The 19,860-nt window shown below is 33.4% G+C and overlaps 1 protein-coding gene and 2 long non-coding RNA genes across 4 annotated transcripts in view; 1 reads left to right on the top strand and 2 right to left on the bottom strand.

Moving 5' to 3' along the window:
• Positions 1-221: 221 nt before the first annotated feature.
• On the bottom strand, positions 222-3,766 carry LOC149673741 (uncharacterized). Of its 2 annotated transcripts, none has more exons than XR_016367023.1 (3): positions 3,595-3,766; positions 3,138-3,216; positions 222-334 (listed from the first exon to the last, which is right to left on the bottom strand). It is a non-coding gene; the product is annotated as an uncharacterized LOC149673741 (long non-coding RNA). The 2 variants fall into 2 exon arrangements; XR_016367024.1 differs by lacking the exon at positions 222-334 and adding an exon at positions 2,762-3,066.
• Positions 3,767-5,381: 1,615 nt separating this feature from the next.
• LOC149673740 (uncharacterized) lies at positions 5,382-6,766 on the top strand. Its single transcript, XR_016367022.1, has 2 exons — positions 5,382-6,016; positions 6,369-6,766. It is a non-coding gene; the product is annotated as an uncharacterized LOC149673740 (long non-coding RNA).
• Positions 6,767-11,563: 4,797 nt separating this feature from the next.
• The window catches only part of LOC149673737 (octopamine receptor beta-2R-like), a 143,335-nt gene continuing 135,038 nt past the window's right edge, over positions 11,564-19,860 (bottom strand). Inside the window, exon 5 of the transcript XR_016366909.1 lies at positions 11,564-15,089. The gene's annotated coding sequence lies outside the window, so the exon portion shown is untranslated. The remainder of the gene's footprint in view (positions 15,090-19,860) is intronic.

Raw genomic sequence — 19,860 nt, 5'->3', positions numbered from 1 at the left:
CAAGTAAAAATAAATTTATCAGGCAGACTTATAAATATTAATGCAATATTTTATTTCGAAATATATTCCATTTGATACAATCGGATTTAATAAAAATTTGTAACTAAAATACTTTGGTTAAAGTCTTTTATTCTTTTTATTATTTCACGCCATAACTATAATTAATAAGCTTATAAATAGAAATAATTTTATCAAATAATATTTTATAAATATTAATAAGCTTTTATTTTGAAAAATATTTCATTGATACATCAGATTTTATTAAAAAGATTAATAATGAAAATAATAAGAATATTTTTATAAACGTGTAACTTCCGAGTGTTGAGTCCAGGTACTGAAAATAATAAGAAAATTTCTATTATTAACAAATTTTAATTGGCTTAGAATTTTCACTGTTTTTCCACGCTAATATCCTACGGTGGAAAACGAGGTTGTTAGGATGGAAAACCAGGGTATTTGGTGGCAAAACGTAGCATTATGCTTTTGCGTCCAGATAGGAAGTGCGTAAAGTCACTGAGTGTTGAAAAATTAGGAAAGTAATTTGCGCGTTTTTATGGAATAAGTTCATTGTTAAAATTAAAATTGCGTAAATATTATTAACCATGTATAGATTAAGCGTATAAAAGAAATATGTAAGTGCAAGTGAACAATAGTAAAAAGATAAAATCCCACCCAACCTTCAACACAAAAATAGCAGAAGTTAAAACCTTGAGCTTTCAATTTCTAAAGCGACCAACCCTTAATAGTAACAAAAATGCACCTTCGTATTTGTAAAACAAGCTTTGTTAACTTGTAATCCTGGAGAGCTTCTATCTCGAGCTAGCGAAAGGGGAACGTTCCCAAACCACGTCTATTTCTCCACAAATCGAGAAGAGTTTTAAAAGAAAGTACTAGCTTGTGGCCCCGGATATTCACTTATAACGTAAGTAAATTTATTGAAATAAGGATTAAGGGTTCTAATTTTTTGTTAAAGTATCGATGGGCTATTCACTCTGATTTTCTTTACAGGTACCATGTTTTACCACTGTTAAAAGATGTGCATCGAAGTACGGTACGATGTGGCTACTCTTACGAGCCCAGCCTTTGGTTCGTCTTGTTATAACTTTGTATTAAATTATTTGTTTAGAGTTGCTAAATAATTACCTCGGAACTAAGACCAATTAATAAACAAAAATAACTACCCAACCATTGTTTCAGTCCGGTGGATGGATTTAAAAATAAATTAGCTCTCCCAAGTAGCGCTTTTCTACACTGAGGCCAGAATGCGCGAGTGTCTAGCCCCTCGGTGACACTATAAACTACTTCAATCTCACTATTAAACTATACATTGTCGAGGGGTCCGACATTTACACAAAATTCAGTACGCTTCTCGCGAAAACATTGAAGAAATCAATAAATTACGAAATCAAGAAGAAATTGCGTACGCTTTTTTTTTGGTATAGTCGGACCCCTCAAAACATAAACATTTATAGCTTGAAAAGAAATACCAATATGGCGACAAGGAATGAAGTAACGCCAGAATTGCCAAGAACGTTTGAATCAATACCGAACATCTGAAATTATAATAAAAATAATAAGAAATGTAATAAGAACTTCCATCAAAATGATATAAAGAATGGGTAGATTTTACTGATGACTAATATTTTTGTAGCACCCTAGGAGCGAAGGCACTCGGCGTTGCCCGTCAGCCCGTCGGGACATTTTTTATTACTTTTCACATTATTCCATAAAGAAGGGTTTTTAAATTTGTGGCCGCCATTTCAAAAGATGGCCACAAATCGAACCCGAAAGACCATTCAGCCCGTCTATAGGTTAAAGGAAACCAGTGTACTAAATATTTGCGAAATCGGTTGAAACGCGCGAACTTTGTTGTATAGAGAACATTTTTTACATTTCGGGGCGCCATTTATTAAGATGACGGCGGATTGGAAAAATCTTTCTTAGTACGCGCCTACTACTTTTGAGTAACGTTCCTGCAAAGTTTCAGCCTTCTAGGGCAAGCAGTTTGGACTGGGCGTTGATTATCAGTCAGTTTGACAGTCAGAACTTTGATTTACATATATATATATAGATAAATAAATTAGTTCTTCCATGATAGAACTAAACAGAAATATTCATTAATTTGCTTGAACCGACAAATAATAATGCTTGAACACGAAAGATTTGATTAAACAAAATTTCTAATAAATGAAAGTTAAACAAGATGGGCCAAGGGCTGGGCTCATAACAGTAGCCACATCGTACCGTACTTAACAGGCGTACATAAAATTTACGTGAATAGCCCCTCGATGCGCTACTTTTAACTGTGCTAAAGTGATTACCAGTAATCCTAACTTCAATAAATTTATTTTTATGTTATAATTGTAATAGAGCGACGCCAAGAGAAAACTTACGTGAATAGCCCCTCGATGCGCTACCCTTAACATAGCTAAAATGATTACCCGTAAGGCCATTATAAAAACGAGGTTTTAGCTTTAGCAATGCTAAACTGATTACACACAAGAAACCCTTAATAGAATAACAGAAAGTTTTAGTGGTTATCCCCTCGATGCTCGAGTTACCTTTAACAGTGCTAAAATGATTACGTACTTAACGTTCAATTAATACACGTACAGAAACTTTTAATTTACAACTTATGCCTACGCATACTTATCGCATCTTAAAAATTTCTAACATGAACTTATGGTTAGAAGCGTTTGAAAGAGAAACAATTCAGTAAAACACTCAATAATTGTAATATCCCGGTGCCTTAAGACCATTCCAAAAATAACATCAGCTTATATTTTCCTTGCCTAGATTATAAATTCCCCTCGATTTCTTTCAATGTTGAAATAGGGGAGCGGTATTGAAAGCGTGAAATCGTATTGTGGACGGCGACGACGGGTGAGACGAATTTTAAAGGGAGAGTATATATAGCTTAACCTTACTTCATAATTCCCTTCATAAGTAGACGAACGAAAACTCTTATACTGGCACGACGGGGACGACGACGGGGACAACAACAACAGGGCAGGTCTAACTAAGAGCCTCACCGTAGATGTACGTCATACGATGTGGCTAAAAATACTTTAACGTACTTTTTCTTACTTGAGAAGTATTACTACTGAAAGCTTTGTAAATCGAGTCCATGGTCTTACCTTTTATGATGGCGGCAGGAGGATGGGGGGGGATGAAGAGAAACGTCCAAACCGCGGTCCCCATCTCTTTAGATGGTTACTGAAAGAACATGTAAAGGATCAAAATTAAACACTTACGCCCGTCTTTTCACAAACTAAATAAAGAAATAAATTTTTTAAATTAATTTTTGGCACCCTTTTACGAACCTTCATCAATACACATATATTAATAATCTGCACCTAGATTAGGCGGGAATACAACTTTCAAATCTAGTAATTCTCTATTGTGAATGTAATATTTTCCTTCATGTTAGCATATTTTTCAAGTTACTAATTTAATTACTATACCAGGGATAGATTTAATTTTAGAAGCAGGAATGGAGAACGGTTAGTATTTACTTCAGTCCGACTCATAGCCTAGTATAGAGCCCCTCCCTCCAACACGTAATTAAAAGTTTAAATTATCTTATAGGCTCACTTAAAGTACGTTTTGATGACGTTGCTGACGGGGAAGGCGAAAAATAAGTAATTCCTTTTTACCTCTGTCGCTCTGACCCGCCTCTTCTTTCATACCCCTCCGTCCCGTGGAAGGGGGTCCGTTTTTTTGTCGTTATTTTATTTTTTATTAATAGTAAATTATGGTTCTTAGATAAAGGTAACGGTTTTTTACTTTTTCCCTACACCAAAAAACTCTACTATATAAGTGTTTAAGATGGATTAAAGATTAACCTTGTAAACCTGTCTTATTTCTAACCCTGTCTGTGTCGCACGTGACATCTAGCCGGCAGAGGGGGATGCTCTATTTATGTGCGCAAAGCCTTTATTTTTGACTTTTAGTTTTTATCTCAAATTATTATGTTTGAAACGTAGACATAAGAGTTATAATTTTAAAATTAAACAATATTTAATTCTTAAACTAAATCGATAAGGAGGAATAGCTGTAGAGTGGCGCGCAAAGCGTGTGCTATAAATAAATCAATATTATTTTCTCTTTTTTTCTACAATCAATAAACTTTAAAAAGCTAAGCCTAATTACGATATTATAAACAATTAAAGGTTATTTTGGGTTGAAATTTAGGCTTAACTACATGTACTGACTTACGCAAAAAATAAAAGATCATCAATCATTCCAGGGTTTCTTGATAGCGAATTATCAGGATAAAACTGCTAACAACCAAGTTAAACCAAGCCTCAATTTGCCCTCCAAAGATTGTAACTTAGAAAAGGTCAAATTAGGGGTTATCTTCTAAAAGTTTTTAAAACCGAAATAGAAAAATATAACCACGAATGGTTGATGACAACTATCACGCTGTCTTCACGTGACTGTCTCGAGTTAACTAAATCCAAAACTACATGCACGAGATCAAATCCGAGAGTACATCATTACCAAAGGCAGGAAGTCCCAATACAGCTCATTCAACACACAGCCAAGTAACAATGTCCTTGGTTTGATGATCAGATTTCGAAATAATATTTTCATTTGTAATTATCAAGGATTTTATAATAAAAACAAAAACCCGGTTTGGGTCTTGCTATATAGTGTCTTAGCGCCTTAGAATACACCCAGTGGTTCTTTAGCGTCTTATGCCGTTTTACCTTGGCATATTCCATGGAGTATTGTTACTGGAGTCAGAACCAAAGTTTCTTTAAAATCCCATTAAATGTATCTATGGCTCCTTAATACTGATCCATGATACCTGATTGGTAGAAGCCAATGGAAAAAGGCATTATTTTTCCTATGACGCGTATAAAAACGTGTGTAACCAAACTTTATGACGTTGTGTGTTGTAAAAACGCGTCAATATCGTGGTACAACGTGTGTAATACCAATATTCTCCAATTTTCACCACTAAACAGATGTTTTCCTCAAAACCACCTGCGTTTTTAAAACTCAATATATATAGCTATATAGGCCTAGTACTTCTCATATAGGACTTCGTATATAACAGTTCAACTTATAGTAGTTGGGTAAGTAAGTTCATTGCTAAGCCTAATTTATTCAAGAATAAGGCAATGGGTCCAATCAGGCGAGTAGATCGTGAGACCCAGCGCGTTCTCAACACTGACGACATTACACAAGTACTTGTGCAATTACGTAAAAACCATTTTGCAAGCGTACGACCGAAACTGTGGAAATCAGACACCATTAATCTTCACCAGAGGGTTATGTGATAGTCTTATCAATTTGAAGTGATACGAGGACGCGTCTCAAGTATATAAGAGAACGATTCAACAAGCCTTCTTTGCACTGCCCAAATTATTAGAGTTTGAAGTGAATCAGGATATGTTTTAGCCCTAACTAATTTATTTTAAAATTATTGTCAGGGGAAAATATACTTTCTATGTCTAATTGCTAGCTTCGTCCTCGCTCTGTATTGTTAAAGGACAGATAGAATTAGATTCGGTAAACTCTTAAAAAACAGGCTACAAGTACTTTCCTTTCAAGTTTAAGTACTTATTCAAAGTGGAATCAATCGATAAACCGTCGCAATTGCTGTCCAACAGCGCTTAATGTGGATTGTCACGGCCAACTCTTTCGGGGCTAAAGAATCTTTGGAGAATTTGACCACCTGTCGAGGAAGTCGACTTGGAAACAGCGGAAATATATTGGAACTTCGGGTCCTGACTCAACTACATCACGTACCCTGAATCCCCGTTTTATTTCCTGAAGAGATTGTACAATATCCGGATTCCGTACACTCTTAAATTTTCATCGATTCTTTAGTCGAATTACTTTTCGCCTTCGTCGAGATTTCGCTCTTACGTCGTCTAGAATTGTTTCATTCGAGTCAAATACCGTTGGGTAAAGAAAAGTATCTTCTAAAAATGCCTAACACCGAAGTCGTGTCCAACTGGCGTCCGCAGATCAAGGATCGCAAGTACTCAGCCGAAATGAGCGTGTAAGTATAACTTTCTAAAGTACTTAGGAAAAAACTAAAGATTCCACGAGAAAGAGAAGATTTCATAGAGTAATAACTCCAAGTATCATAACCCTATCATTTAAAATAAGGTCTCAATAGTTAAATGAAAAACAAAATAAAACATTGACAATAGAATTGACCAATCATCTTTAAATAATCATAACTTTTGATCAGGAGTACTTAGGCTAAAATTAATGATACCAGAAGAAAGAGTACATTTCATAGAGTTATCATGACAAGTATTACGAGGATATCATATAAATTAACGTCACATCATCGATTTAAGTGTGAACTTTGCAAGTTTTAAAAATAAAAACATTTTCATTTACAGCAAGGAGGACGTGAAGAATGGCTGGAGTAGCAGCAACCCTAATCGAAGCGACAAGAAAAAGGAAGAAAAACCTAACAAATCATGGGGAACCTTATTCAAAGACAGGAAAAATTTTGCCGAAATGCATCACTGTTAATTTGAAAAGATGATGACGATATCAGACGTCGATTGAGCGATTTGCCTCGACGTCATTTATAAACATTATAATGATTATTTTTGTTTTAAAAATTCACATTTTTCGGCGAAACTAATTACTTTTAAATTCAATTAAATAATTTATAACAATCTATATAAAGATTTTGTTTAAGTTTAAAATAATTAATGGATTTATAATTGCCATTAATGATGTACTAATTGGAAATTAATTAAAATAAAAGTGATTAGATTTCCATTTTTAATTTTTTTTTCTGACCTTTTTGACTTTGCCCGTTTTTTCCTAATCGCGTTAATATGGCGCGATGATGATTTCATATTGAAATCAGATCGAAACCGGTTTAAGCTGGTTTCAACTCGGCAAAATTTTAAGATTAATATTTAATCAGGGAAATTTAATACCAAGCTAATGTTGAATTTACGGGATAAGCAAGACCATTTCTACGAATAATGTAGAGGTTTCAATATTTAGACTGAATATGCAGAGGGTTTATGTAATACTGCGTAATAATAAAAAATCATATCTATTAACAGTTCGCGTGTTAATTGAAAACCTTTTTTAACTGACCCCTGATTAAAATAGGGTTAATTATTTGGTACCGCTGGTAGAGGGTAATTTTACGTAACACACTCTCAAAGGATTTTCCTATAAACTTGTCTGACCTATAGTTACACCATCCCAAAGTTTGGGTGTTTTAGGTTGTACAGTACGTGGTCCATGCACCTTGAAAAAGATGTAAACTTTAATTTTCATTTCTTTCCTATTTAAAGTCGATTATCTCAAGTCCTGATTAATTTAGGCTCAAGTTTTTAGTATCGTTGGATAGAGGATAAATAGGGCTATCGCACACTCAAGGTATTTTCCTGGAACTATTGTTAAACTAGAGTAACTACGCCACGGAATTTAGGGTTCAAGTGGCAACCCCATGAAGTTCGTCTAGAGGCAATTGTTTTATTAAAAGGTTAATATCTAACACTCTAATTGAGTTAGGGCTAAATGTTTAGTATCAATGCATAGAGGATATTTAGGCTTTTAAATTTCTCAAAGGATTTTCCTGAAAGTATTTTTAAACTAAAGTTATGATATTTCAAAGTTAGGGTAGGGTTAACGTTACAACCCCAAGAAAAAATAAGACAAAACATTTAATCAAAGATCATGTATTATAACTAGCCATATAATTAATTAGGCCTAAATGTTTAGTATCATTGCATCGAGGACATTTTGTGCTGTAATATAGCCTACGGATTTTCCAGGAAGCATTGTTGTTAAACTAGAGTTACGACGTTTCAAAGATGACAACATTACGTTTGATTCGTCCATAAAATTATCATTGAAGGAAGCTTTATGTAAGTCTTGTTAAGTCGATACGGGGGCTCTTTAACTAAACTTTCAAGAACATCCGACAGATCCCAACAGGGTCGCTAAAATCTAAACTTTCCAGTTAAGAAAGAGAGTGGATTCGCGCGGGAAATTATCGGAAATCGAATGATAAGATGGCGTCGGATGTAGGAATAGCGGATATCGGGGTTGAGCGGGGGAGTTCAACATCTAGGCGGGCGCTAAGGCTTAGGAAAGCCTTCCGATCAAGACGCGAACAAACGACAAAATACCTTCATTCTTTTAAAATGAGGTCTTTCTCCCTTCCCTGGCCTAGTAAGTCTCTTATAACTTTGGCCAAGGCTTAAGACTTGACGCGAAGAAAACTTTGAGGCGGACGTCAAGAGTCAGGACTCAAAAGGGTGCGGGCATTTTCTATTCAAACAATCTTTTCCAATAGGAAGAAGCCTTTGTTAGCCAAACCAACCAACCAAGGTTAGACTGGGACGAACGAACGTTACTTGTCCCTAAGAAAATACGTTACAACGGGGTCTTCTAGCTTTCGATAATGGTATCGAGTGAGGTTGTTACCATCAATCTCTTTAATAACGTCATAAATAAAGTATTAAGAAAATACCAAAGAGCATAGCCTAGCATAAACCGCTACGGGGAATGGAATAAAAATTTAAATCGCAGTCAGTCAATTACTTATAAATGTTCAGAAGTTTATAGTCTAGAAGTAGACACCAGGGGAGGAGTATTGGTTATTGCCAAGCTTGTTTTATCGAGTCCTGTTTAATGAACCCTCAAGTATTAAGTATCGTTGGAAAGTTGAGACGTGGGGCTATCACATACTCAGATGAGTTCAATGTATCTCTTATAAAACACGAGTATTTATGTCCCAAAGTTAGTGATGTAAAGTAAGCTTGGATTTTCAATGAGACAATGCTGCTGTTCTTTTGTCTTATTTGCTTAATTAACAGAGTTTTGATTGTTATAACCCCGAGTATTAAGTATCATTGGAAAGGAAAGCACTTTGGGCTATCAATACCTCAGAGGATTTACCAGTATCTTTAATAAAAACACAGTTATAAGACTTGGAAGATTCAAAGGTGGCAGCAAATAAAGACGAGCTAAAATATGACACCATTAAACATCCCAGGCGTATTCCTTTGGCGCATGTTTTTCGTAATTAATTACGTTACTTTTCTAGTTTAGAACCGGAGGGTTTTATCTTTCGTAAGAGATTCATTTCCCACCCCCTTTTCTAAGATTCTTCTAGTCTTAAAGAATGGAAGTTAACAGAAAAACGAGAAAGAAGATTGAGGCACGAAAATTTTTCCTCGAATTTTTCTTAATTTTATGGAGCGTAGAGAGAGAAAACGGTATTTCGCTCCAATTTCCCTCCTTTTTTACTAGTCGTAGCTATTCTTCGAGTCCCATTGAATAGAGTTAAAGGCCGGAAACGGCTAAAAAGAGAGTCAATTTAGGCTTAGGCTATCCTACTACATGTTGTAATACAATTGGAGTGCGAATTAAAAACACTCCAAATTAGTAATAGCTGACAAAAACAAACCATTTCTCAGTGTCAATCACGGATTTTAAGTTAAATGGGTTTTATCAGTAGTTCTGAAAAGTCTTTAATAATAAGGGACCAAGGCTTAGGAAAGAAAATGATGGAGACTTGACTAATTCTACCTTCCCGGTTTTTCCCAAACCAATATTGACATTCTTTCCAACCCTCTCTACCGGAGGTTTTTTTTTTATTCTCTACGGTTTTTTCTCCGAACCACGTAAACAATTGGGCGACAACTCAGACCATTCTCTTTTAATTATCTTCGGAATCTAAGAGAGGTGCTCTTGGTATTCTCTGATAATAGTGTGACAAGACATATCCGTCAACTTTCTGTATTAGTTAGGTATATAAATACCAAATTGAATTAGGCTTAACTCATAATGCAATTAGGCTTAGGGTGACTTTATTACTTCTAAGCAAACGTTAGGCCTAATTTACACGTGATTTTATCGATATTAAAAGTCACGCTTTTCAAAAATAAAAAAGGCGGGAAAACTCACCTAACAAAATAAATTTGAGTTGGCCTAAAAATTCGTCTAAAAATTGCAGGAGAAATTTTCGCACGTGATTTTATCAATATCTCGTGCGGTTTATTAAAAGTTAGGCTTTTCAAAATATAAAAAGGCGCGAAAACCCACGAAATTAATTATATTTGTGTTTTATGGTCTAAAATTCCTCTAAAAAAAACTACACTAGGGCAATTTGAAGTTCAACTTGAGGTACCATTGCACGGTAAAATTAATATTTGGTGAAAATTTCCCATGGGATGTTAGAAACTAAAACAATTGTAAACATAGGTAAAGTTTTTACCTGTGTTTTTAAAAGACTAAGGTTTACCGAGCATTTAGTCGAAGGTAGGGTTATAGTTATACCTAAGCCTTGAAAATAGAGGTTATTACAGTAATACTAAATATAGGTTCACAAAGGCTTAACAACTTCGGTGTAACGTTTAACGTTACGAGCAAAGTCATTTATATAATAAAGGGTTGCATTTTGCGCAAGACGGATTTTTCTATTCCTCTTTTTTTTTCTTTTGATTTTTTTTCTTTTTTTGGTATTTCAAAATCAATGATCCATTTCGTTGCTAGACGTGCAATAGTTGACGGAAGAGTATAGTAGGGGGTTTAGCCTTTGGGACTCAAAAGTAAAGAAGAAGGTAAAATGAGGGGCTTTACCCCGAAGTTTACAGGATAACGCGTGGGCGGATAGGAAGCCATTTTTAGACACGATCGCACTTACTTTGATTTTCAATACATTTGTAAAGAAATTACAATACCTTTTCCGTGGTTTTTCCTTTCGTCGCTCGCACTCTGTAGAGATATTCAAAGACATAATCTTTCGCCGGTTTTCCATTTTCCTTCCCAGAATTCAAAGCATCTCTAGAATAATAAAAAAAAAGAAAGGTTCGGAAAACATGTTAGCGACCAAAAAAATTTGAATTTCAAATTCAGTTCAAGCTAGATAGAAAAAGTATTAAGATATTTAAATATTTCCTTTCCCAACGAAAGGAAACTAAGGAATTCAAATTTGAATCGTGCACAAAAATAAATGAAAAAAGTAAAAAAAATTCCAAAGACAGTCTTAGATTAGGAAGGTCAATTGTTAAAAATCAATATTAATAGTGAATCATTTAATAAGTTCTGGGTTCAGTCTATCTAAAGGGTCTTCCATGTAATGATGCAAAGAAACCACGTATTCGGGGAGTTATTTGCCGTATACCGAGCAATGGGGAGAAGTTACTCGTCTTCCATCTGCTCGTCATAAGACGAATATTCGGTGCTTGGCAAATAGGGAATGCGTGGCATTACACTTAACATATTTATACAAGCGGGGTTGAGCAAAACAACACAAAAATATTTTTAAAGCCAGTGGTCTAATATCAACAAAATCAAATCAAAACACCAATAACATTAGATAATGCCAAAGCTCATTTACGTTATTAAATTACATTTAAAACTAAAACTTTCAAGCATAAAAACAGTTTTGTATACAGTCAGGCGTGTTTATGCATAAAAACCAAGCGGAAATCAAATTTTACTTTACCCTTAATCGAGAGAACTGAACTGAATTGAAATCAACAGCAAAATCCATAAATTCCAAAACATTCCTTAAATCGCTTGATATAAAAGTTTAAAAAAAAAATTTGTTTCCAATTTTTTTATTTTTTTAAAATATAACAAATTGTCTATCGGCCTTAGCTTGTATTTTTTTTTAAATGAGCAATAATCAATTATAAAAACATGGCTGATTTTTTTTCTCTTAATTGCCAGTTTTTTTAATTTCACATTTCTTTTTATTTTTATTAATGGTTTTTTACGTCTCTTTCCTCAATTAATTATTTCTACATTAATTACAAACAATAAATTATTTTTAATAGTTATTTTTTGTTTCACGTAATCACTTTGTTTACTACGTCAATGTCTAAAAATAACACCAGGGGGGTCGTTTGTTTGTTTATTTGTTTGTTTCAAAAAACGTTACGTACCAAATAACGTAACACGCGACAAAAGGAAGCGGTAACGTGAATGATGTCATCACAGACATCAGAGACTAGGATTTTATTTGGTTTGTTTGCTTTTTTTAATATAAAACAACAGGTACATTATTAATTTATTTTTTTTCCATTTTTTTGTCTACTGTATTTTTACTTAACTTCCGCGATGAATATGTAAACAAACATATTCGAGTCGGAAGTAAATAATAATTTCGAAGTTGAAGACTTCGATTCTAGTTTCACATACCCGTAAATCGGTGTATACTGGGAGCTTTTTTTCCTTAATTAATAATGTTAATTAATTAAGTTTTAAAACATTAATTATTACGATAGGAATTTAGTTTTCTAATGGTTTTAAGTCTACCTTCAATTTCCTCGGATTTAATTAAACCTCATTTAATTTTAAGGTTAATTATTTCCAAGTATCTCTGGCCAAAAACGGTCTGCTCTAAATAGCCCTATATGGAAAATATTCTAACGTCAAAATGACGTACTTGGTTTGACGTCTTTTAATTGGACGCTACATTTACAATCATTTACGTGCGTGTTCAAATTAATTTTTCTCACGTTTATTTATCTCTTCATGTGTATAAAAACCTTTGGGTGATATTTTTTTTTCTTTTATATAATCTTAACACTTTCATATATAACAACCGCAAAAACTACATCTGTTTAACTCTTTCTTTCTCTCTCTGTGTATGTATTTGTGTATGTGTGTGTTTTAGGAAGCACAAATGACGTCATCTTTATGACGCGCGTGGATTGGTTAAAAAACTACAATACGTTAGGATTTTTTATCTATACATTTACAACTCGATATTTACAATATATATATATATATATTTAATTTAAATAACACCCAACTTTATATAAAAAACAATAGGGTTTAGACACCCAAAGCGTCGTTATACAATTGTTTACTAGTTTTTGTTTATAAATAAACATCTCAATCAATATTTACAAAATAACTCGCGTTCGGTGGTGGTTGTAACTTATTTACGTTATAATCATGGACTTTAATTAATATTTAAACCTTTTTACTTTATTTTTATTTTAATATTAAAGTATTGGTTTTTTTTTTAATTTTAAAAAAGCACCAGGGAAGTTGAAAAGAAATAAAAAATTATTTACCTTTTTTTAAGGGTGATTTAAGCCTTGGTTGGTTTTTTTTAAGATTAGGCTTAACGTAAAAATAAATTAAAAATAGTTTAGCGGTTCTCGTCCTCGTGTGCCTAGCACCTTTTGGGAATATTTGATGAATTGTTAAGATTACTTTAAAATCCGTACAAAATCCATCGGATTCTAACGAAAAAAGGGGAATCCAATCCTCGAAGTTAACCCTAACCTGTCATTTGAAAATTATTTCTATGCATCTTTACTTTTCCTTGGTAGCTCTTAAGGAAAAGATATGAACGAATTTTGACAGATTTCTCTAGAATTTTTTTTCTTACTCCAAGCTCTAATCAGCGGAACGAACGGGGACGTAGGTTTTGAACATTAATAATAAATGTTACTTTGAGAAATGGGAAGGGACCCTAAAAATACCTGCTTCTTTTTTTGTTGGAACCATTTTATGTCAAATTCAATTTTAAATTTGAAAAAAAAAGAAAAAAAAAACATAAGAAATTAAACTAAAGTGACGTTTTAGCGATAATTCGGAATTTTTTTCTTAGTAATATTGCATAATATAAATTTTATAGTCTTTTTCGTTTAGGTCTATTTTCGCCTATTTCTTTACCCGAAAACTTATATTACAAAAAAAAAAGATATTTGGGCATCCATTAAACTTAAACCTTATTTGTTAACTTTTAAACCTTACAGCCGGATATGTTAATTAATTTTGTTAATTGGTTAATTATATCCATAGCTAATTATTAATTTTTTTTCTGTCGTAAAATGAAGGCACCTACAATGTATATATTCTTTTTATTTTTTATCACAACACGTTTTTATGTATGGAACAACGTCAAATTTTAGGATTTAATTAACTAAATTAATTAAAAAATTTCTAAAAGAGGTGATCCAAGAGGAGTATGGACGAAAAAAGTACTATTAAATTCCCAATTTTGAATTAAAAATTAAATCATTTAATTTTGGTAATAATAAGGAGGACCAGAAAATTAATTAGATATAATGGGGGGGGGTGAGATTAGGGGAATAAATTTCTTTCAAGTGACCTTGATATTCCAGAAATAATCCTAACGATTAACCTTGCCAGTAGGCTTATGAGATCTATTACTAAACCTACAAAAAAAATGGAGATTACTCAGGCTCCTAACCTTAACCTACACCTTTGTGTAAAGATCGACTCCCACGCAGTTAAATTTCAAGTGTCTTGAAAATTCCCCTTTTACTGAACAATAGAGAGCTAGTTATCACTAAAAAATATTTCTGAAATGAAGTAATTTAACTCCCACATAAAATTGTATTAAAAAAGGAGATTTTTTTTTTCTTCTAAGCCTCGGTTTTACAATTTCTTCTAAAATCTAAATTGGGTTAAAAATCAACTCTAAAAGGACCCAGCTAATTTAGAAGGTTTTTTATATCTTTTGTTTTCATTTAAGAGGTTGAAATTATATAAGATATTCCATTTAAAATAATAATTAAAGCCTTTTGGACCGCCTCTAGAGAAGTATTATTAGTAGGAAAATACTACTACTGTAATTACTAGGCTACTATCCAATTAAATTCCGTTTTAATTTAATGATACTCATATTTTACGCTTAATTACTTTTAATATTAAAAGGGAGTCATAAAAGAACTTACTTTAAAATTCGTCCGATTACATACGCGACGGTTGTTTATTAATTAAAATATAAGGTAATTAATCTCCCTTTGAAACAACCTGATTTAAAATATTAATTAAAAATACCGGTACAAATTAATTACTTGGGTTGTTGATTTTTGTATGTTTCTTTATTTGGGTTTTATTTAAAATTATTTACTAAAATTACTAAAAAAATAATTAAATTAAATACAATCGATCGTCTACCTACTAATTTTTCTATCATCGTCCGTCCTGAATGTTTTCCCAGTCAGTTTTTGGTATTGACATTTCCTTTTTTTGAAATCATAATTCAAAATCACGGGGATGTTCATTTTGGTGAACCGAATCTTCTTTTTTCGAACGTAAAATTGTTTATGTTTTATTCAGTGAGCAATTTTAATCTAGTTTCGCATCTGAAAAATTATTAAAAATAATGTGAAATTAGATACATATTAAAACAAAATTAAGAACTTTGTAATACTAAAGACGATAAGCAAATTATTTTTGTTACGAAATTAGCATACGCAGTGAGCTTAAGGGAATGCATAATTTAAATAAACAGTGTACTTTGAAGATAATTAGGCCTAATTAATTAATTACGAATGACCTTGATATACCAGAAGAAATACAGATCCTAAATTTCGCCATAAAAATATACACTTCAATGAAATACTATATTCAAAAGGTACAGAATTCAAACTAAATTTTTCATCGACGTTTCTACGTGAAGTTCTTAAAACAAAAGAAAAGAGAACTTAGAATGAGGGGGGGGGATTGTTCTAATTTGCATATACCCCAAATTTTGCGTGGGACTTTTGTCAGTTTTTACGCGCGGTCCGCGCAAAAATATTCAATGATTAATAGCTTAAATGTAGAACCCAGGTCGATAAATTCGTGAGCGTAGCTAGGGGGCCCACTTCTTGGGCATACATTCATTTAACGTGGGCAGATAAGTACATACACTCCATACCCATTAAAATATTCCTTCAACTAAAATTATTTTAAATTTTAATGCAAATGTTTCTATCTATAATCAATGGTGCCACTCTGAAAGCTTTTAAAGTGCCCGTGCAACTTCAAAATTAAGAAGAAAAGAAAAAAACATTGATTTGCGAGAATTTTTAGGATAACGGCTGAGGACCGACTATTTTATTGTAAAAACGGAAGACCACAGAGGGACGAGGCTTAAAATGGCTGCTCCCTTTCCCCCAAAATGGCGGAAAATTAAAAAAAAATAGAAAGACCACGAGGCTTAAGAATGGTTCTGCAGTTTTCTCTCAAAATGGGGCCCGAGAACTTTACGCTAAAAATCGTGGGACTAATTTTTAGTTGCTCAGTAATTAGACACTATGATTGAACGACTAACCCTTTAATAACCGATGGCCATAAATCCTTGTAAAATCGAACGCTTTTGGTTTGGTTCCATCTATAATATTTCTTCGAAGGGAGAAAAGGGGGGGGGGTGATTTCAGCCAAGGCTTAAGTTGGTAATTGAAAACAGATGTTGACCATGGCCCTGTGTCCTAGATATATATTTTTTTCTTCTCCTTTTTGTCTCTCTATCATTGTGCCATTATTTGGATTCACTAATTATTCTAGAGGAAGCCCACCCTGCCACCAGTGCAGTTCGGGAACATCAGTTTCTGGAAGCGTTCCAAAAAGTTCCAGAAAACCAAAGCTTTCCTGCACGAATTTAATGGATATTCAGGATCTTTTCTTTTCAAAGAATAATCTTTTAAGGTCTAGGCCTACCCACCAGAAGTATATTAAAATGAAGTTATAAGTTCATAATTTTTGTATATACCTAAGATAAATGCAAATTACAGAAAATGAGGAAAGAAGGTAAGTAAGTTGTAAACAATCATACTGTGTACTACCAAGCTTTCATTCATCTGACTTCTCATTACTTCCATAGATCTACCTTTAGTTTTGCTATAAGAATTATTCAACGTCGGGTTTCGAGTTAAAATAACGATCCAAGTTTTCTAATAAATCTTCCGTATACACATAAGATAGCAACTTATTTCGGAATATTTTAACTTATGTGTTATTCACTTGGAAAAATTTCGGTTCTCGCCATTTTAAAGATTTTTCCCAAGATGGTTTATGAACTGTTTCTTTTTTCTCTTTGTTGATGGAAAAGATAATATAGATTATGATTTTGGGCTTTTCCTTGTCAAGTAATTAGGGATTTAAACAACGCCCTAAAAATTCTAAAAGAACTTTACAATCTCGGTTATCTTATTTTTCAAGCCCTGCTTATAAGAAATCCAGAGGGTAAATAGGGCTATGACATATTCAAAGGATTTCCCTGTATATCTTATAAATAAGCCCGTGTTAATCCTATGGAGAGGACGTCTATGAACGTTTTCCAGTTCCTTAATTACTAATGCCCTGATTGTTGTAACCCCAAGTATTTAGTATCGTTGGATAGAGGAAAAATAGGACTACAACATACTCAAAGGACTTCCCCGTATCTCCTATAGAACCAGAGTTAAAAGGCGTCGTGTAAAGAATCCCATGTTAATCCTAGGAAGAGGACGTCAATGAACGTTTTCCTTAATTACTCATGCCCTGATTGTTGCAACCCCAATTATTTAGTATCCTTGGAAAGAGGAGAATTGGGCTATAACATACTCAAAGGATTTCTCTGTATCTCTTATAGAACCAGAGTTAAAAGGTTTCGTACAAATAAGACCATGTTAATCCTATGGAGGGGACGTCTATGAACGTTTTCCTTAATTACTCATGCCCTGATTGTTGCAACCCCAATTATTTAGTATCATTGGATAGAGGAAAAATAGGACTATAACATACCAAAAGTATTTCCTTGTGTTATTCATAAAACCAGAGTTCTTAATTTCGTCTCAAAAGTAAACATTTGAATTGAGAGAATTACAAATGATTGTAGGTCAACTATTCCATTTCTCGCCTTGATATTTTGACCTAGGCCCAGTTGCGAGTAATAATTTGGGGAAGAAAATGCGTATTTCGCGTGATATTCGGCATCCGAGTGCACTTCCCCACTCGCACACCCCCAAAACAAAGAACGTTCGAGTAAGACGAAAAATGTGCGAAATATTTCGTGCAAAAACTAGATTTCTGTAGACTTGATCTAAATATAAAACGCAATAGCGCGTGCATAGCAAACTGCAACATAGTTTTGTGTTTTTTGTTACCATAACAACCAACGGCGACTGCTGGTTATTTTTACATTTATCCATAGTAGATTTGCTTTTACAATGTTCACAAGTTAATAATATTTCCAAGTATAAGTATAACGCAACTTTTATCTCGAAGACTTCATTCATTCAATCTCGAGACCAATAAATGCATTCAAACTTCTAAATATATAAACTTATGAACAGAAAATGAATGAACTGTTACAACGCAATAGCGCTCTGAGAAAAATCATCTCGGAAAGTTTGTATCGTGAATATTTGTATAGTGCACTTAAATATATTGCATCTTCTGTTTGTACTCATGCAAATATTACATGAACAACCAACCCATGGGGTCTGGTGTTGACCGCCTTGTTTTCTTAAAAAAATGGAATATCGGAAACGAAAGGACTTTAGTGGACTGATCACTTTGAAGCCCTACTTAACGTCTTTGGTTTCATATACCCATCAATGTTCCGTCTTAGCAGGCTCAGTTAAATTGCGCGAACTTTCAAAATTCAAAACAAGGCTTAAAACTTAAAATTTATATTCTAGAGAGTCTAGTCGGGCATCATGGTCTTTTCTACTAAAAGATTAATACCGCTAATAATTGGCATAATAATACATAAATAGATATTAATTATAATACTCCATAATTATACACGCATCATTAGCATTCACGATCGAACTATATTAATATAATATTTAAGATATGACGTCATTACAACCCAACCAATCAATTGATATTAAGCTAAACAACAAATAATGTGGATTGTATAGATTATTCCATTAATTCCAGAAGAGAAACGACTCCTTCTTGGGTTACTTCACTCGCGCCAAAAAGCACCGTCCGCTTGGCTAGTCTAATGCTTGTATTGAACTCTGGCTCCGCCTGGCGTTGCATCTTGCCAGGGAAATAACCTAAGATGGAGTATGTATGTTGGCTTCTCTGCAACTAATTAATAAAATGGTCTATATAAATTACCTAACACAAGCGTTAAGCGCGGGGGATAAAAAAAAGGTGCGGGAAAAAGTCATGGACTGGCACTCAGGTGTGAAAAGCATCACGTGCTTCTACCTTTCTCCGTTGTTATGGCAACGGGATGTTAGGTAGATATATATATGACCTTTTTCTCATATAGAAACTTTATACGGGGAATTTCTCTCCATCCTCCATCGTCTCTAGAGGCAGCTAGAACTTCCTTCTTCCCTTTCGTTTTTGGAACCGCGAGCTCCTCTCATCCGTGGCCCACCTGGTCAAATAGAAGTTGGTCTTTCTTTTAGGGGGGCCCCACCAAAATTTTCTGTATCAATAATGGCTTGAACCTTTAGGGAGTACAGGGCAGCGGATAAACTCCGGGATTAAGGCTAGATCCCGAATCTCAAACACGGAACGTACAACCAGACTAGTCTGTTTTATATATAGATGATGGGTCCAAGGTAAAAATATTTGGTCAACTGTATGCACGATATTACTAAGCATAGGATGAAGAAATAAAATATTATTAGGAATAAATATTTTTTTACGAAATTGGTTACGTTTCTGAGTAGAAATTTCAGGGTTGTTGATTTTTTTTTATTTAAATCGTATTTTTTTTTATTTTAATTGATTTATTGGATTTTTTTGATTTTAATTGATTTATTTGATTTTTTTGATTTTTTTGATTTTAATTGATTTATTTGATTTTTTTATTTTAATTGATTTATTTGATTTTTTTTATTTTAATTGATTTATTTGATTTTTTTTATTTTTATTGAACTACTAGATAGTAAATTACCAACATGAAAACTTTTGAGTCAAAATTAACCAAAAGCAAAATAATTATGACATTTAAGCAGCTATTGGATATTATTACTATTCAAATGCTTGTATAAAAAGACTTGCTTGACCGCTATTTCATTTCCTAGCCTTTCCAGCAAGACAAACTGGAGTTCTGGGAAAACCTTAAACTGAAATATACCAAAAACATGATTATTTTTAATTTTAGGTCTTTTCTAGTTAAGTTTCTTCACGAGTTTCTTA

The sequence above is a fragment of the Phalangium opilio genome, unplaced genomic scaffold, assembly GCF_054372755.1.
Source record: "Phalangium opilio isolate 3A_F unplaced genomic scaffold, DU_Popi_V2 ptg000048l_1, whole genome shotgun sequence".
Lineage (NCBI taxonomy): Eukaryota > Metazoa > Arthropoda > Arachnida > Opiliones > Phalangiidae > Phalangium > Phalangium opilio.
Note: the sequence above shows the minus strand (reverse complement) of the source record. Positions and strands in the feature narration are given on the sequence as shown.